The sequence below is a fragment of the Triturus cristatus genome, chromosome 9, assembly GCF_964204655.1.
Source record: "Triturus cristatus chromosome 9, aTriCri1.1, whole genome shotgun sequence".
Classification (NCBI taxonomy): Eukaryota; Metazoa; Chordata; class Amphibia; order Caudata; family Salamandridae; genus Triturus; species Triturus cristatus.
Genome location: NC_140592.1, coordinates 455,619,507 through 455,635,301, shown reverse-complemented (window position 1 = coordinate 455,635,301; position 15,795 = coordinate 455,619,507). Strand labels below are relative to the sequence as shown.

The 15,795-nt window shown below is 49.9% G+C and overlaps 1 protein-coding gene across 3 annotated transcripts in view; it reads left to right on the top strand.

Moving 5' to 3' along the window:
- The window catches only part of PLD3 (phospholipase D family member 3), a 269,488-nt gene that overhangs the window by 149,699 nt on the left and 103,994 nt on the right, over positions 1-15,795 (top strand). The window lies entirely within an intron of this gene.

Genomic DNA, 15,795 nt, shown 5'->3' with positions numbered 1-15,795 from the left:
AGTGGCAAGACAGGTGGCCACCCAAAGGCCCCCCTAATTCCACTACCAGTGGTGGGGGTCCCCTTTGAAAGGGTAGGTGTGGACATTGTGGGTCCACTTGAACCTCCCACAGCCTCAGGGAACAAATTCATTCTAGTAGTAGTGGATCATGCTACTAGGTACCCTGAAGCAATTCCACTTAGGACTACTACAGCTCCTGCAGTAGCCAAGGCCCTCCTGGGTGTCTTCACCAGGGTGGGTTTTCCTAAGGAGGTGGTTTCAGCCAGAGGTTCCAACTTCATGTCTGCTTACCTAACACACATGTGGAAAGAGTGTGGAGTGCAGTACAAGTTTACTACACCCTACCACCCACAAACCAATGGCCTTGTTGAGAGGTTCAACAAGACATTGAAAGGTATGATCATGGGACTCCCTGAGAAACTCAAAAGGAGGTGGGATGTCCTGTTACCATGCTTGCTTTTCGCTTACAGGGAAGTGCCACAGAAGGGAGTAGGTTTCTCACCCTTTGAACTTCTGTTTGGTCATCCTGTAAGGGGACCACTGTGTCTTGTAAAAGAGGGCTGGGAGAGGCCTCTTCAAGAACCCAAACAGGACATAGTGGACTATGTGCTTGGCCTAAGGTCCAGAATGGCTGAGTATATGGAAAAGGCATCCAAGAACCTTGAGGCCAGCCAGGAGCTCCAGAAGCACTGGTATGACCAAAAAGCTGCACTGGTTGAATTTCAACCAGGGCAACAGGTGTGGGTTTTGGAGCCAGTGGCACCAAGGGCTCTCCAAGACAAATGGAGTGGCCCTTACCCTATCCTAGAGAGAAAGAGTGAGGTCACCTATCTAGTTGACCTGGGCACTAGCAGGACACCCAAAAGGGTCATCCATGTGAACCGCCTTAAACTCTACAATGATAGGGCTGACATCACCATGCTGATGGTGACTGATGAAGAACAGGAAGCAGAGAGTGAGCCACTCCCTGACCTCCTATCCTACAGCCCAAAAGATGGGTCAGTAGATGGTGTGATTTTTTCAGACACCCTCTCTGCCCAACAGCAGACTGACTGCAAGCAAGTCTTGCAACAATATGCTAGCCTCTTTTCCCTGACCCCTGGTCTGACAAGCTGGTGTACCCATGATGTGGACACTGGTGACAGTGCACCTGTCAAGAACAAAATCTATCGACAGTCAGATCAAGTCAAGGAAAGCATCAAAGCTGAGGTCAGCAAGATGCTGGAGTTAGGAGTCATTGAGCCTTCAGAGAGCCCCTGGGCTAGCCCAGTGGTTCTGGTCCCCAAACCTCATCAACAGGGTGAAAAGAGAGAGATGAGGTTCTGTGTGGACTATAGAGGGCTCAACTCTGTCACCAAGACAGATGCTCACCCTATCCCAAGAGCAGATGAACTGATAGACAAATTGGGGGCTGCCAAATTTCTCAGTACCTTTGACTTGACTGCAGGGTACTGGCAGATTGGCATGGCCCCAGGAGCAAAAGAAAAGACAGCATTCTCCACCCCTGATGGGCATTACCAGTTTACTGTGATGCCCTTTGGGTTAAAGAATGCCCCTGCCACCTTCCAGAGGTTGGTGAACCATGTCCTGACTGGGTTGGAGTCCTTTAGTGCAGCTTATCTTGATGATATTGCTGTCTTTAGCTCCACCTGGCAGGATCACCTGATCCACCTTGGGAAGGTTTTAGAGGCTCTGCAGAGTGCAGGTCTCACTATCAAGGCGTCCAAATGCCAGATAGGGCAGGGCACTGTGGTGTACTTGGGCCACCTTGTAGGTGGAGGCCAGGTACAGCCCTTACAACCCAAAATCCAGGCCATCATGGACTGGATAGCTCCAACAACCCAGACCCAAGTCAGGGCATTCCTTGGCTTGACTGGATACTACAGGAGGTTTGTGAAGGGGTATGGGTCCATTGTGACCCCCCTCACAGAACTCACCTCCAAGAAAATGCCCAAGAAAGTTAACTGGACAGTTAGTTGTCAAAAGGCTTTTGACACCCTAAAAGAAGCAATGTGCTCAGCACCAATTCTAAAAGCTCCAGATTATACCAAGCAGTTCATAGTGCAGACTGATGCCTCTGAACTAGGGATAGGAGCGGTCCTATCCCAGACCAATGATGAAGGCCAAGACCAACCTGTTGCTTTTATAAGCAGAAGACTACTCCCTAAAGAGCAGCGTTGGCGTGCCATTGAGAGGGAGGCCTTTGCTGTGGTTTGGTCCCTGAAGAAGCTGAGGCCATACTTGTTTGGCACTCACTTCCTAGTTCAAACTGACCACAGACCTCTCAGATGGCTAATGCAGATGAAAGGGGAAAATCCAAAACTACTGAGGTGGTCCATCTCCCTACAGGGAATGGACTTTGAAGTGGAACACAGACCAGGGACTGCCCATGCCAATGCAGATGGACTTTCCAGGTTCTTCCACTTAGACAATGAAGACTCCATAGGACAAGGTTAGTCTCATCACCTTTCGTTTGGGGGGGGGTTGTGTGAGAAAGTGCCATCTTTCTTGCATGGTATGCCCCCACTTTTTGCTAAATTGCTGAATGTACTTCGATTGAGTGTACCCTGGGTTCCTGCCAATCAGGTGCCCAGGGCCTATGTTCCTTCCTTAAACCACACAAACTCCAAATTGGCAAACCCTAGCCACATGTCAGCCTCTAGTAAATGGTACCCTAGGTACCCAGGGCCTTGTGGCCAGGGAAGGCCTCTAAGGGCTGCAGCACTCATTGTGCCACCCTCAGAGGCCCTGTACCCTTCCACACACACACTGCCCTTGCAGGCTGAGTGTCTGGGTGCAGGACAAAACAAAGAGTCGACATGGCACACATCACTGTGTACCATGCCCATCACCTACACTGCCAAGGCATTTGTCAGCCACCCCTCTAGCTGGGTGCATTACGCCTATGGTGTGGGCACAGGAGCAGGAGCCCTGTGCCCCTACAGTACCCGGGTCCATTCCTGGGCACTGTAAGTGCAGTGCTGTCATTTAAGAGTGCATGGTGCTGAGAGCTTGTCAAACACGAGCTCCACAGCACCATATTGGCAACACTGAAGCCTGGGAAGTTTGGTATCAAACTTCTCAGCACATTGAACCCACACTGATGCCAGTGTAGGATTTAATGTACTAAGCACCCCAGAGGGCATCTTAGAGATGCCCCCTTACAGCTAACTTACAATCCACGTCTGCTCTGAGGCTGCCCAGGCTTCCACACAGCAGACACGTTGCTGGACCCCTGGGTGGGAGAGCCCCTGCTCTCCCGGGCCTGCAACAATGCACATCCTGGGTGAGGTGAGAAATCTCCTCCCCCAGGATGAGCAAAGGGAAGCTTTAAAGGCAGGCCGCCATTTGGAGTTTCCCCAGGCCACTGCAACCCCCCACTCTGGCGGGAAGCTTGGCCGGAAACCCCATACAAGGACAGGGGATGTGCCAGCCTGCCCACCCCACCCCTCAGGTGGGGGAGGCGAGGTGAAGCACATCTCCGGGCTCTCGCCATCTTGAAGATGGGAGGCCCTACCCTATCAGGATTAGGCTACTGCCCCCCTCCCACAGGAGAGAGGCAGGATAGGGGGTGTACCCACCCCAGGTCAAGGACCCATTGGTCCCTGGCCTTCACCTACCTATAACGCCCCTAAATCTAGTATTTAGGGGCCCCCTGAACCTTCCTTCCGCAGATTCCAGATAGAAAATTACAAGAATAGCAAGAAGAACAAAGACCTGCCCTGCAGCTGTTAAAAAGAGAAGAAGACACCAACTGCTTAGGCCCCAGCCCTACCGGCCTGTCGACTCTCGAACCTGCACCAGCGCGGCATCTCTCGTGGCCAGCAACCTCACCAACCCCAGAGGACCTGGCTACCTTTTGGCTCTAAGCCCCTGGGACTCCCATGAGTAGAGGCTCTACTCAAGAAACCTATTTTTAACCCCTGGCAGCAGCCCGGAACCGCGGACCCAACACACTCTGCACCAGCCAAGCCTGGCCAGTGCCGGAGTGGACAAAGACCCTGAGGACGACCCCACGGTGACTGTGACCCCGAGTTCGGCACCCAAGGACCCCCCTCGACATCCCGGAGGAAGCCTGCAGCCTCAGAACCAAGTGCCACCCCAAGCGCGATCAACCAGAGGGTAAGATTCCCGACGTCAAAAGGCACCCCTGCACCCGGCGCCCTGCGGCCCCCTGTGCCCAATCCCGGGGTACCCACCTAACCTACAACTACCCAACTTACCTCTCGAAGTGGTGGTGGCACCTGAAACCTCCTCGTCCCCGAGCCTGCAGCCTTTTTCCAAACCGGAACATTCCCATTGATTTCCATTGAGCGCCCGAGGGCTCAAAAGCACCCTGCACCCAGCCGCCCGAGTGGCCCTGGCAGTGCCCTCTCTACACTAACCTACTTCCCCACTTGCCCTGAGTAAGTGACCAGGAGCCCAGCTCCCACAGCCGCGTGGCTTGCCAGACAGCAGCCACCAACCAAGGCCCCCCTATCCCTCATAGGATAACATTGGGCCTAACTCTCTCTGCACCCGGCCGTCCTGAAACCGCTGAGGGTGAACCAACTGTACCTACCTGACACTGGGGGACCCCTGAGTCCATGCCCGGAATTTCAACTCTGCCAGTCGAGTACTTACCCTTAAACCGCTAACTTCATTTTCCTCATAGGGTAACATTGACTGGCTTTTTCTTCAAAAATCTTCTAAGTGTGAACTTTTCAAAACTGCAGAAATTCACCAAAAATCAGCCAAGTGACAAAAACGAATTTACTCACCTGCTCCTAGGTGAGCTCCCAGTGCTGGATCTTGGTGCCCAGCCCTAACCCTGAAAAGTGTTCACAACTATACTTACCTCTAACTCATTTTTCTCCCATAGGAAACCATTGTCTGCTTTTCTGTGAAATTTCTTCTAAGTGTCTATTTTTGCAAATTTGAAATGTTCTTTTAAAATCGTACCATTTCTGCAAACGAAATTACTTACCTGCTTTTGATAAGGACCCCAGTCCTGGGTCTAGGTACCCAGTCCTGGATTACTAAAGTAACGATAAAGTACTCTACCTGCAATTTGAATTTCTTGCCATAGAGATCCATTGAATGTTTTCTTTGAAATATTTTCTAAGTGCTAACTTTTGAAATAGCTAAATATTATTTAAAAATCACTACAGTTATTAAGTCGACTTTCATCACTTGATTCTGAATACTGACCCCAGGCTGGTTCTAGGAGCCAGACCTGGAATTCCAAAAGTAATCTGAAAAGTAATTTATTACAAATAACCTGAATTTACCATTGAGCTCAATGCATTGTTATGTTTAGGAAATAGGATTGTTTATTGCAACCAACTGTGACTGTTTACACAAATTTATTGCTTAAGACAAAAGTATTTATATTCAACCTCTCATTCTGAGAAAGTATATTTTTACCCCCTTTGTGGTTCTAAAAATAAAACAAGCATATATTTTATATATATAAACCATTGGCCTAGAGTTCAGTTATTGAGTGTGTGAAACCATTTGCTGACTGAGTGTGTACAATAAATGCTTTACACTGTCCTCTGGTACTGCCTTACTGCTCGACCAAGCTACCACTTTTGAGAGTAAGGTCATACCTAACTTTGACCTCTATCAGCCTCTGGGGGACTGTGGACTCTGTACACCCTGTACCTATTAGGGAACAGTATATACAGAGCCACTTTCTCACATTGGTGGATCAGCGGTGGGATACAAACTTGCATTTGTTGGACTACTTGGTTACCATCTGATCACACGACAGAACTCTTAAAAATTGCCTTTAGAATTCTGATTGGTTTTTCCAAAATTACTAAAAGTCTTGCTAGGGCCTTGCTTAAGTCCCATTAGAATTTTAGAAAAATAAAAGTCACTATAGTCAGGGTAGAGGGTTAGAACTGTCAGGTTAGAATGTCTCAAATAAACCCAGCTATTAGTGATAATAATAACATGGACCTGGTGGAGGAGCTCGACCTCACACCTTACTTACACTTGTCTTTCAAGGAATTGAGGTCCTTATGTAAACTCAAAAATTTACAAATGGGTCTGCATCCAACCAAACAAGGGCTCCAGGAGCTCCTGGCTGAGTATGCTAAAGACCACCCATCTGAACATGGTGATGGCCAGTCAGATGAGGAAAGGGAAACAGGGGAGGTGGACAGCAACCTCCCCATACTATTCCCTAGGGAGGAGATGGCACCCATACCCTCCAACTCAAGACATAGCATCTGGGCACCTAGAGACCACACAGGTGGCTCTGGTCCCAGAGACAACACTGGTGGACCACCCAGTGAAGAGGACAGCCTTGTGAGGCTGGCCAAAATAATAGATCTAGAGTCCAGACTCCTGGCCCTAGAAAAGGAAAGGAGAGAGATGGGTTTAGCACCCATCAATGGTGGCAGCAATAATAAAAACAAGGATAGGGAGGAAACTTCTGACCCTAAAATCCCCAAAGGGATTGCCCCTAAATTTGAGGAAAGTGATGATATCACCAAATGGTTCACAGCCTTTGAGAGGGCTTGTGTTATCAGGAAAGTAAAGAAACCTCTCTGGGGGGCACTCCTGTGGGAACTGTTCTCTGGTAACTGCAGGGACAGGCTTCTGACTCTCTCTGGGCCAGAAGCAGGATCCTATGACCTCATGAAGAAAGCTCTGATTGAGGGATTTGGATTCACCACTGAGGAGTATAGAATTAGATTCAGGGGGGCTCACAAAACCCAGACCCAGTCCTGGATTGATTTTGTAGATTACTCAGTGAAGACACTGGATGGTTGGTTAGCTGGACATGGTGTGCAGGATTTTACTGGATTGTACAATTTATTCATGAAGGAACATATTTTGAGTAACTGCACAAATGAAAAGTTGCATCAGCATTTGGTAGACCTAGGTCTAATTTCTCCCCAAGAATTGGGAAAGAAGGCGGACCACTGGGTCAAGACTAGGGTGACCAAGACAACCACTGGGGGTGACCAAAAGAAGGTGGTCACAAAACCTCCCCAGGGGAAAGGTGGTGAGAATCCCCAAGATAAAAAGTCTGAGTCTTCCAAAGGGCCCCAAAAACCTGTTCAGGGGGGTGGGACCCAAACTACTCCCTATGTGCCCCAACTATATAGGGGGAAGAACTTTGATCCCTTAAAGGCCTGGTGTAATACCTGTAAGAAGCAGGGACACCTAACTGTATCTTGCCCCCAAAACAAAGCCCCTAAGGCACCCAGTACAGCCACTCCTGGGGCAGCAAGTATACAAATGGGATCAGAGGTGTACCCTGAGCAAATCTGGGAACACACTGAAGCAAGTTTAGTCTCCTTGGGAGAAGTGGAGTTTGCCACTGTGGCTGTGTGGCCCCCCAACTTAAATAAATACTTACAGTACCCCTGGGTAAATGGAACTAGGGTAGAAGCTCTGAGGGATACAGGTGCCAGTGTCACTATGGTGAAAGACACACTGGTTTCCCCTGAGCAATACTTGATTGGGAAGTCTTACCCAGTCACCAACGCTGACAGTGTCACCACTAGTCATCCCATGGCCATGGTAACATTAGGCTGGGGGGGGGGTTACTGGCCTGAAACAGGTAGTGGTCTCTCCAAAGTTGCCAGCTGCATGCCTGCTTGGAAATGATCTGGAAACCTCAGCCTGGGCTGAGGTTGAGTTAAAGGCACATGCAGCCATGCTGGGCATCCCTGAATTGGTGTGTGTGCAAACCAGAGCACAGAGCAAGAGGAAGGGTGAAAAAGTAGGTTTGGAGCCTGGAATAATGGCCCAACCAACCAAGAGGAAGGGCAAGAAGACTGGGGGACCAGCTTCTGTACAGCCAAACACTCAGAACCCCTCTCCCCCTGGAGAGGATGTAGATACCCCTGAGGGAACTGAGTCCATGGAGCTTGACCCTTACCAGGTTGAACTCTTGGGCCCAGGGGGACCCTCTAGGGAAGAGCTGTGCCAGGGTCAGCGAGACTGTCCCACTCTTGAAAGCCTGAGACAACAAGCTGCTTCAGAAGCCAGGGGAGATGTCAGTGGTACCCACAGAGCTTATTGGGAAGAGGGATTAATGTATGCTGAGGCAAGAGACCCCACTCCTGGAGCCACCAGGAGGGTGGTAGTGCCACAGAAGTACAGGGAGTTCCTCCTAACTTTGGCTCATGACATCCCCCTAGCTGGACATCTGGGGCAATCCAAAACTTGGGAAAGGTTAGTGAGTCACTTTTACTGGCCCCAGATGCACCAAAAGGTGAAGGAGTTTGTCAGCTCCTGTGTTACCTGACAGGCCAGTGGCAAGACAGGTGGCCACCCAAAGGCCCCCCTCATTCCACTACCAGTGGTGGGGGTCCCCTTTGAAAGGGTAGGTGTGGCCATTGTGGGTCCACTTGAACCTCCCACAGCCTCAGGGAACAAATTCATTCTAGTAGTAGTGGATCATGCTACTAGGTACCCTGAAGCAATTCCACTTAGGACTACTACAGCTCCTGCAGTAGCCAAGGCCCTCCTGGGTGTCTTCACCAGGGTGGGTTTTCCTAAGGAGGTGGTTTCAGCCAGAGGTTCCAACTTCATGTCTGCTTACCTAACACACATGTGGAAAGAGTGTGGAGTGCAGTACAAGTTTACTACACCCTACCACCCACAAACCAATGGCCTTGTTGAGAGGTTCAACAAGACATTGAAAGGTATGATCATGGGACTCCCTGAGAAACTCAAAAGGAGGTGGGATGTCCTGTTACCATGCTTGCTTTTCGCTTACAGGGAAGTGCCACAGAAGGGAGTAGGTTTCTCACCCTTTGAACTTCTGTTTGGTCATCCTGTAAGGGGACCACTGTGTCTTGTAAAAGAGGGCTGGGAGAGGCCTCTTCAAGAACCCAAACAGGACATAGTGGACTATGTGCTTGGCCTAAGGTCCAGAATGGCTGAGTATATGGAAAAGGCATCCAAGAACCTTGAGGCCAGCCAGGAGCTCCAGAAGCACTGGTATGACCAAAAAGCTGCACTGGTTGAATTTCAACCAGGGCAACAGGTGTGGGTTTTGGAGCCAGTGGCACCAAGGGCTCTCCAAGACAAATGGAGTGGCCCTTACCCTATCCTAGAGAGAAAGAGTGAGGTCACCTATCTAGTTGACCTGGGCACTAGCAGGACACCCAAAAGGGTCATCCATGTGAACCGCCTTAAACTCTACAATGATAGGGCTGACATCACCATGCTGATGGTGACTGATGAAGAACAGGAAGCAGAGAGTGAGCCACTCCCTGACCTCCTATCCTACAGCCCAAAAGATGGGTCAGTAGATGGTGTGATTTTTTCAGACACCCTCTCTGCCCAACAGCAGACTGACTGCAAGCAAGTCTTGCAACAATATGCTAGCCTCTTTTCCCTGACCCCTGGTCTGACAAGCTGGTGTACCCATGATGTGGACACTGGTGACAGTGCACCTGTCAAGAACAAAATCTATCGACAGTCAGATCAAGTCAAGGAAAGCATCAAAGCTGAGGTCAGCAAGATGCTGGAGTTAGGAGTCATTGAGCCTTCAGAGAGCCCCTGGGCTAGCCCAGTGGTTCTGGTCCCCAAACCTCATCAACAGGGTGAAAAGAGAGAGATGAGGTTCTGTGTGGACTATAGAGGGCTCAACTCTGTCACCAAGACAGATGCTCACCCTATCCCAAGAGCAGATGAACTGATAGACAAATTGGGGGCTGCCAAATTTCTCAGTACCTTTGACTTGACTGCAGGGTACTGGCAGATTGGCATGGCCCCAGGAGCAAAAGAAAAGACAGCATTCTCCACCCCTGATGGGCATTACCAGTTTACTGTGATGCCCTTTGGGTTAAAGAATGCCCCTGCCACCTTCCAGAGGTTGGTGAACCATGTCCTGACTGGGTTGGAGTCCTTTAGTGCAGCTTATCTTGATGATATTGCTGTCTTTAGCTCCACCTGGCAGGATCACCTGATCCACCTTGGGAAGGTTTTAGAGGCTCTGCAGAGTGCAGGTCTCACTATCAAGGCGTCCAAATGCCAGATAGGGCAGGGCACTGTGGTGTACTTGGGCCACCTTGTAGGTGGAGGCCAGGTACAGCCCTTACAACCCAAAATCCAGGCCATCATGGACTGGATGGCTCCAACAACCCAGACCCAAGTCAGGGCATTCCTTGGCTTGACTGGATACTACAGGAGGTTTGTGAAGGGGTATGGGTCCATTGTGACCCCCCTCACAGAACTCACCTCCAAGAAAATGCCCAAGAAAGTTAACTGGACAGTTAGTTGTCAAAAGGCTTTTGACACCCTAAAAGAAGCAATGTGCTCAGCACCAATTCTAAAAGCTCCAGATTATGCCAAGCAGTTCATAGTGCAGACTGATGCCTCTGAACTAGGGATAGGAGCGGTCCTATCCCAGACCAATGATGAAGGCCAAGACCAACCTGTTGCTTTTATAAGCAGAAGACTACTCCCTAGAGAGCAGCGTTGGCGTGCCATTGAGAGGGAGGCCTTTGCTGTGGTTTGGTCCCTGAAGAAGCTGAGGCCATACTTGTTTGGCACTCACTTCCTAGTTCAAACTGACCACAGACCTCTCAGATGGCTAATGCAGATGAAAGGGGAAAATCCAAAACTACTGAGGTGGTCCATCTCCCTACAGGGAATGGACTTTGAAGTGGAACACAGACCAGGGACTGCCCATGCCAATGCAGATGGACTTTCCAGGTTCTTCCACTTAGGCAATGAAGACTCCATAGGACAAGGTTAGTCTCATCACCTTTCGTTTGGGGGGGGGGGGTTGTGTGAGAAAGTGCCATCTTTCTTGCATGGTATGCCCCCACTTTTTGCTAAATTGCTGAATGTACTTCGATTGAGTGTACCCTGGGTTCCTGCCAATCAGGTGCCCAGGGCCTATGTTCCTTCCTTAAACCACACAAACTCCAAATTGGCAAACCCTAGCCACATGTCAGCCCCTAGTAAATGGTACCATAGGTACCCAGGGCCTTGTGGCCAGGGAAGGCCTCTAAGGGCTGCAGCACTCATTGTGCCACCCTCAGAGGCCCTGTACCCTTACACACACACACTGCCCTTGCAGGCTGAGTGTCTGGGTGCAGGACAAAACAAAGAGTCGACATGGCACACATCACTGTGTACCATGCCCATCACCTACACTGCCAAGGCATTTGTCAGCCACCCCTCTAGCTGGGTGCATTACGCCTATGGTGTGGGCACAGGAGCAGGAGCCCTGTGCCCCTACAGTACCCGGGTCCATTCCTGGGCACTGTAAGTGCAGTGCTGTCATTTAAGAGTGCATGGTGCTGAGAGCTTGTCAAACACGAGCTCCACAGCACCATATTGGCAACACTGAAGCCTGGGAAGTTTGGTATCAAACTTCTCAGCACATTGAACCCACACTGATGCCAGTGTAGGATTTAATGTACTAAGCACCCCAGAGGGCATCTTAGAGATGCCCCCTTACAGCTAACTTACAATCCACGTCTGCTCTGAGGCTGCCCAGGCTGCCACACAGCAGACACGTTGCTGGACCCCTGGGTGGGAGAGCCCCTGCTCTCCCGGGCCTGCAACAATGCACATCCTGGGTGAGGTGAGAAATCTCCTCCCCCAGGATGAGCAAAGGGAAGCTTTAAAGGCAGGCCGCCATTTGGAGTTTCCCCAGGCCACTGCAACCCCCCACTCTGGCGGGAAGCTTGGCCGGAAACCCCATACAAGGACAGGGGATGTGCCAGCCTGCCCACCCCACCTCTCAGGTGGGGGAGGCGAGGTGAAGCACATCTCCGGGCTCTCGCCATCTTGAAGATGGGAGGCCCTACCCTATCAGGATTAGGCTACTGCCCCCCTCCCACAGGAGAGAGGCAGGATAGGGGGTGTACCCACCCCAGGTCAAGGACCCATTGGTCCCTGGCCTTCACCTACCTATAACGCCCCTAAATCTAGTATTTAGGGGCCCCCTGAACCTTCCTTCCGCAGATTCCAGATAGAAAATTACAAGAAGCCCTGCAGCTGTTAAAAAGAGAAGAAGACACCAACTGCTTAGGCCCCAGCCCTACCGGCCTGTCGACTCTCGAACCTGCACCAGCGCGGCATCTCTCGTGGCCAGCAACCTCACCAACCCCGGAGGACCTGGCTACCTTTTGGCTCTAAGCCCCTGGGACTCCCATGAGTAGAGGCTCTACTCAAGAAACCTATTTTTAACCCCTGGCAGCAGCCCGGAACCGCGGACCCAACACACTCTGCACCAGCCAAGCCTGGCCAGTGCCGGAGTGGACAAAGACCCTGAGGACGACCCCACGGTGACTGTGACCCCGAGTTCGGCACCCAAGGACCCCCCTCGACATCCCGGAGGAAGCCTGCAGCCTCAGAACCAAGTGCCACCCCAACCGCGATCAACCAGAGGGTAAGATTCCCGACGTCAAAAGGCACCCCTGCACCCGGCGCCCTGCGGCCCCCTGTGCCCAATCCCGGGGTACCCACCTAACCTACAACTACCCAACTTACCTCTCGAAGTGGTGGTGGCACCTGAAACCTCCTCGTCCCCGAGCCTGCAGCCTTTTTCCAAACCGGAACATTCCCATTGATTTCCATTGAGCGCCCGAGGGCTCAAAAGCACCCTGCACCCAGCCGCCCGAGTGGCCCTGTCAGTGCCCTCTCTACACTAACCTACTTCCCCACTTGCCCTGAGTAAGTGACCAGGAGCCCAGCTCCCACAGCCGCGTGGCTTGCCAGACAGCAGCCACCAACCAAGGCCCCCCTATCCCTCATAGGATAACATTGGGCCTAACTCTCTCTGCACCCGGCCGTCCTGAAACCGCTGAGGGTGAACCAACTGTACCTACCTGACACTGGGGGACCCCTGAGTCCATGCCCGGAATTTCAACTCTGCCAGTCGAGTACTTACCCTTAAACCGCTAACTTCATTTTCCTCATAGGGTAACATTGACTGGCTTTTTCTTCAAAAATCTTCTAAGTGTGAACTTTTCAAAACTGCAGAAATTCACCAAAAATCAGCCAAGTGACAAAAACGAATTTACTCACCTGCTCCTAGGTGAGCTCCCAGTGCTGGATCTTGGTGCCCAGCCCTAACCCTGAAAAGTGTTCACAACTATACTTACCTCTAACTCATTTTTCTCCCATAGGAAACCATTGTCTGCTTTTCTGTGAAATTTCTTCTAAGTGTCTATTTTTGCAAATTTGAAATGTTCTTTTAAAATCGTACCATTTCTGCAAACGAAATTACTTACCTGCTTTTGATAAGGACCCCAGTCCTGGGTCTAGGTACCCAGTCCTGGATTACTAAAGTAACGATAAAGTACTCTACCTGCTATTTGAATTTCTTGCCATAGAGATCCATTGAATGTTTTCTTTGAAATATTTTCTAAGTGCTAACTTTTGAAATATAGAGTCCAACATGGGCTGTGACTAAATGTAACTAACACTTCCGTGCTACCAGGGAGATACATTTTTAGGTCTAACCTTGTCTAGTTTGCTAAAGATATCTTGCTGACGTTCGGAAAGTTGATGTAGGAATACATTCCACTCATCGTTTACCATTGGCTTTGTGGTTTGTAACACACATTTGCTTTCTTTCTCCTTGCAGCCTTTATTTGTTTTAAGCTGTCCAGCTTGAGTTAGTGCATCCCATGGAGCCTGTCTTCTTCCACGAATGCTCGCTTTCTGCAAAGCGGCATTTGAATTTTGTTCTTATCTTGCGACATTTCATGTCCCTTCAAAGATAGAAGTCAAATGTCAGGCTCTGTCTTCCGAGAAACCTTGGTGTTTCCTTTTCTTTCTCTAACTTCAGAGATAGTCTTTATCTGATAATCTTCTGGTGTGAAAGTGGGGACTTTTTTTCCTTTTATTCTATGTAGTGTTCTCTCCTCTTTTGCAGTTGCCCTCCCGGTCTCTCTCTGTCGCAGCCTCTGAGTTTTGCTAGCACTTTGACATCTTTGGGTATTGTGCGCTGTACATATTTATTTTGCTTACTTACTAAAGCCTTTGTTGTACCACACTACACATTTTTCATAGCTGTAAATGAACTGCAAATATTTTAGAATTTGTCATAAGTAGGAAAGCACAAATGAAGCACTTTTTTAGTAACTTTGAAGTATGCTGGAAACAAATATTTGAACATGATCAAAACAAATAAATACTCTAGGTGGTGCCATTTCCACCCATAATTGTTTGTGCTCTGTATAGATTTCTAAAGTAAAAATGTATGTCTGTTCAATTGTAATGGTCATTTCAGGTACAAATGTGTTGTCTGTTATGTTCAGTGCACTACCACAACATGCATACTTTTTTACGATGCTCCATTCAACTCTGACATGCTACGACACTTTACTCTGTTGTATTCTGCGCCACTGTACTCCACTCTGGACCGCTGTGTGCCTCTTTACTCCACTCAGCAAAGCTCTACTCTACTCTGCACTACTCTATTCTTTTCTAGGCAGCACTACTCTAAGACACTTCACCACTAGTAAACATTCCAATCTGACACTCCACCCGATCCCATTCCACTACACCCCACTCTGCGACACCCTGCTCCACGCCACTGTACACTACTCTATGCTACTCTACATTACTCCACTCTACTGCTCTCTACACAACACACAACACTACTCTACTCCACTCTGACACTTTTCTCCACTCTACGCCACCCCACTCTACGCAACACTAGTCTGGCACTTCACTGTAAGCCACTCTTCTGCACTAGTTGAAACTTCACTTTGACAGTCCACTCTATCCCACTTCACCATACTCCACTCTGCGACACTCTATTCCACGCCACCGTGCTCTACTCTATGCTATACCACTCTACTTTACGACACTTTATGCCATTTCCTTCTGGGACACTCCTGCTCTCTATGACACTCCACTCCACACAACACTACTCTACGCCACTCTGACACTTTTCTCCACTCTGCTTCAGCCTATGCCACTGCACACACCTTCTCTCTACGCCCCTCCTCTCTACGCCCCTCCACAGCCCTCCACTCTGCTCCACTCTACGCCAGTCTATGCTCCACACCCCTACCCTGTATGCAACTCTAAACCCTTCCACTCCGTTTCTCCACTCTACGGCACTCTACACCCCACCACGCCACTCCAGTCGTCTACTCCTCTCTACAACCCTTAACTTTATGCACTCCATGACACTCTACTCCACTCTACACCCCTCCACTGTGTGCCAGGCTACTCCACTCTATTCTATTCCTCTCCACATCACTTTACTCCGCTCTACTACACTACACCACTCCACTTTATGCCACTCTAAGCCACTCCACACCATACTATTTCACTCTAAGCCACCCTACTCCACTCTAATACATGACACTCTATGAGCCTCCAATTTACAATCCTCCACTCTACAATACTCCACTCTACAACACTTCACTCTTCGCCACCCCAATCTGCGACACGCCACTCTACAACACTCAACCCCACTCTGCCACTCTATTCCACTCTACGTCACTCCACTCTATGCCACTCCACTTTTTGACACTACTCCACTCTACGCTACTCCCTCTGCTTCACTCCTCACCACTTTACTCCACTCTACTCACCGCTGCACAGCACTCTATGCCACGCCAGTCTACGATACTCCATGCCATTCCACTCTGACACTCTAATCCACACTACTCCACTCTACGCCCCTTCACCCTGCCACTCCACACTAGTCCATCCTGTTCTACTCTGCAGTACACCACTCTACCCCACGAAGCTCCACTCTACCCCACGATAATCCATTCTACTGCATGACACTGCACTCTACTCTGCAACGCTCCACACTACGACATTCCACTCTTCAACACTGCATGACACACCTCTCCA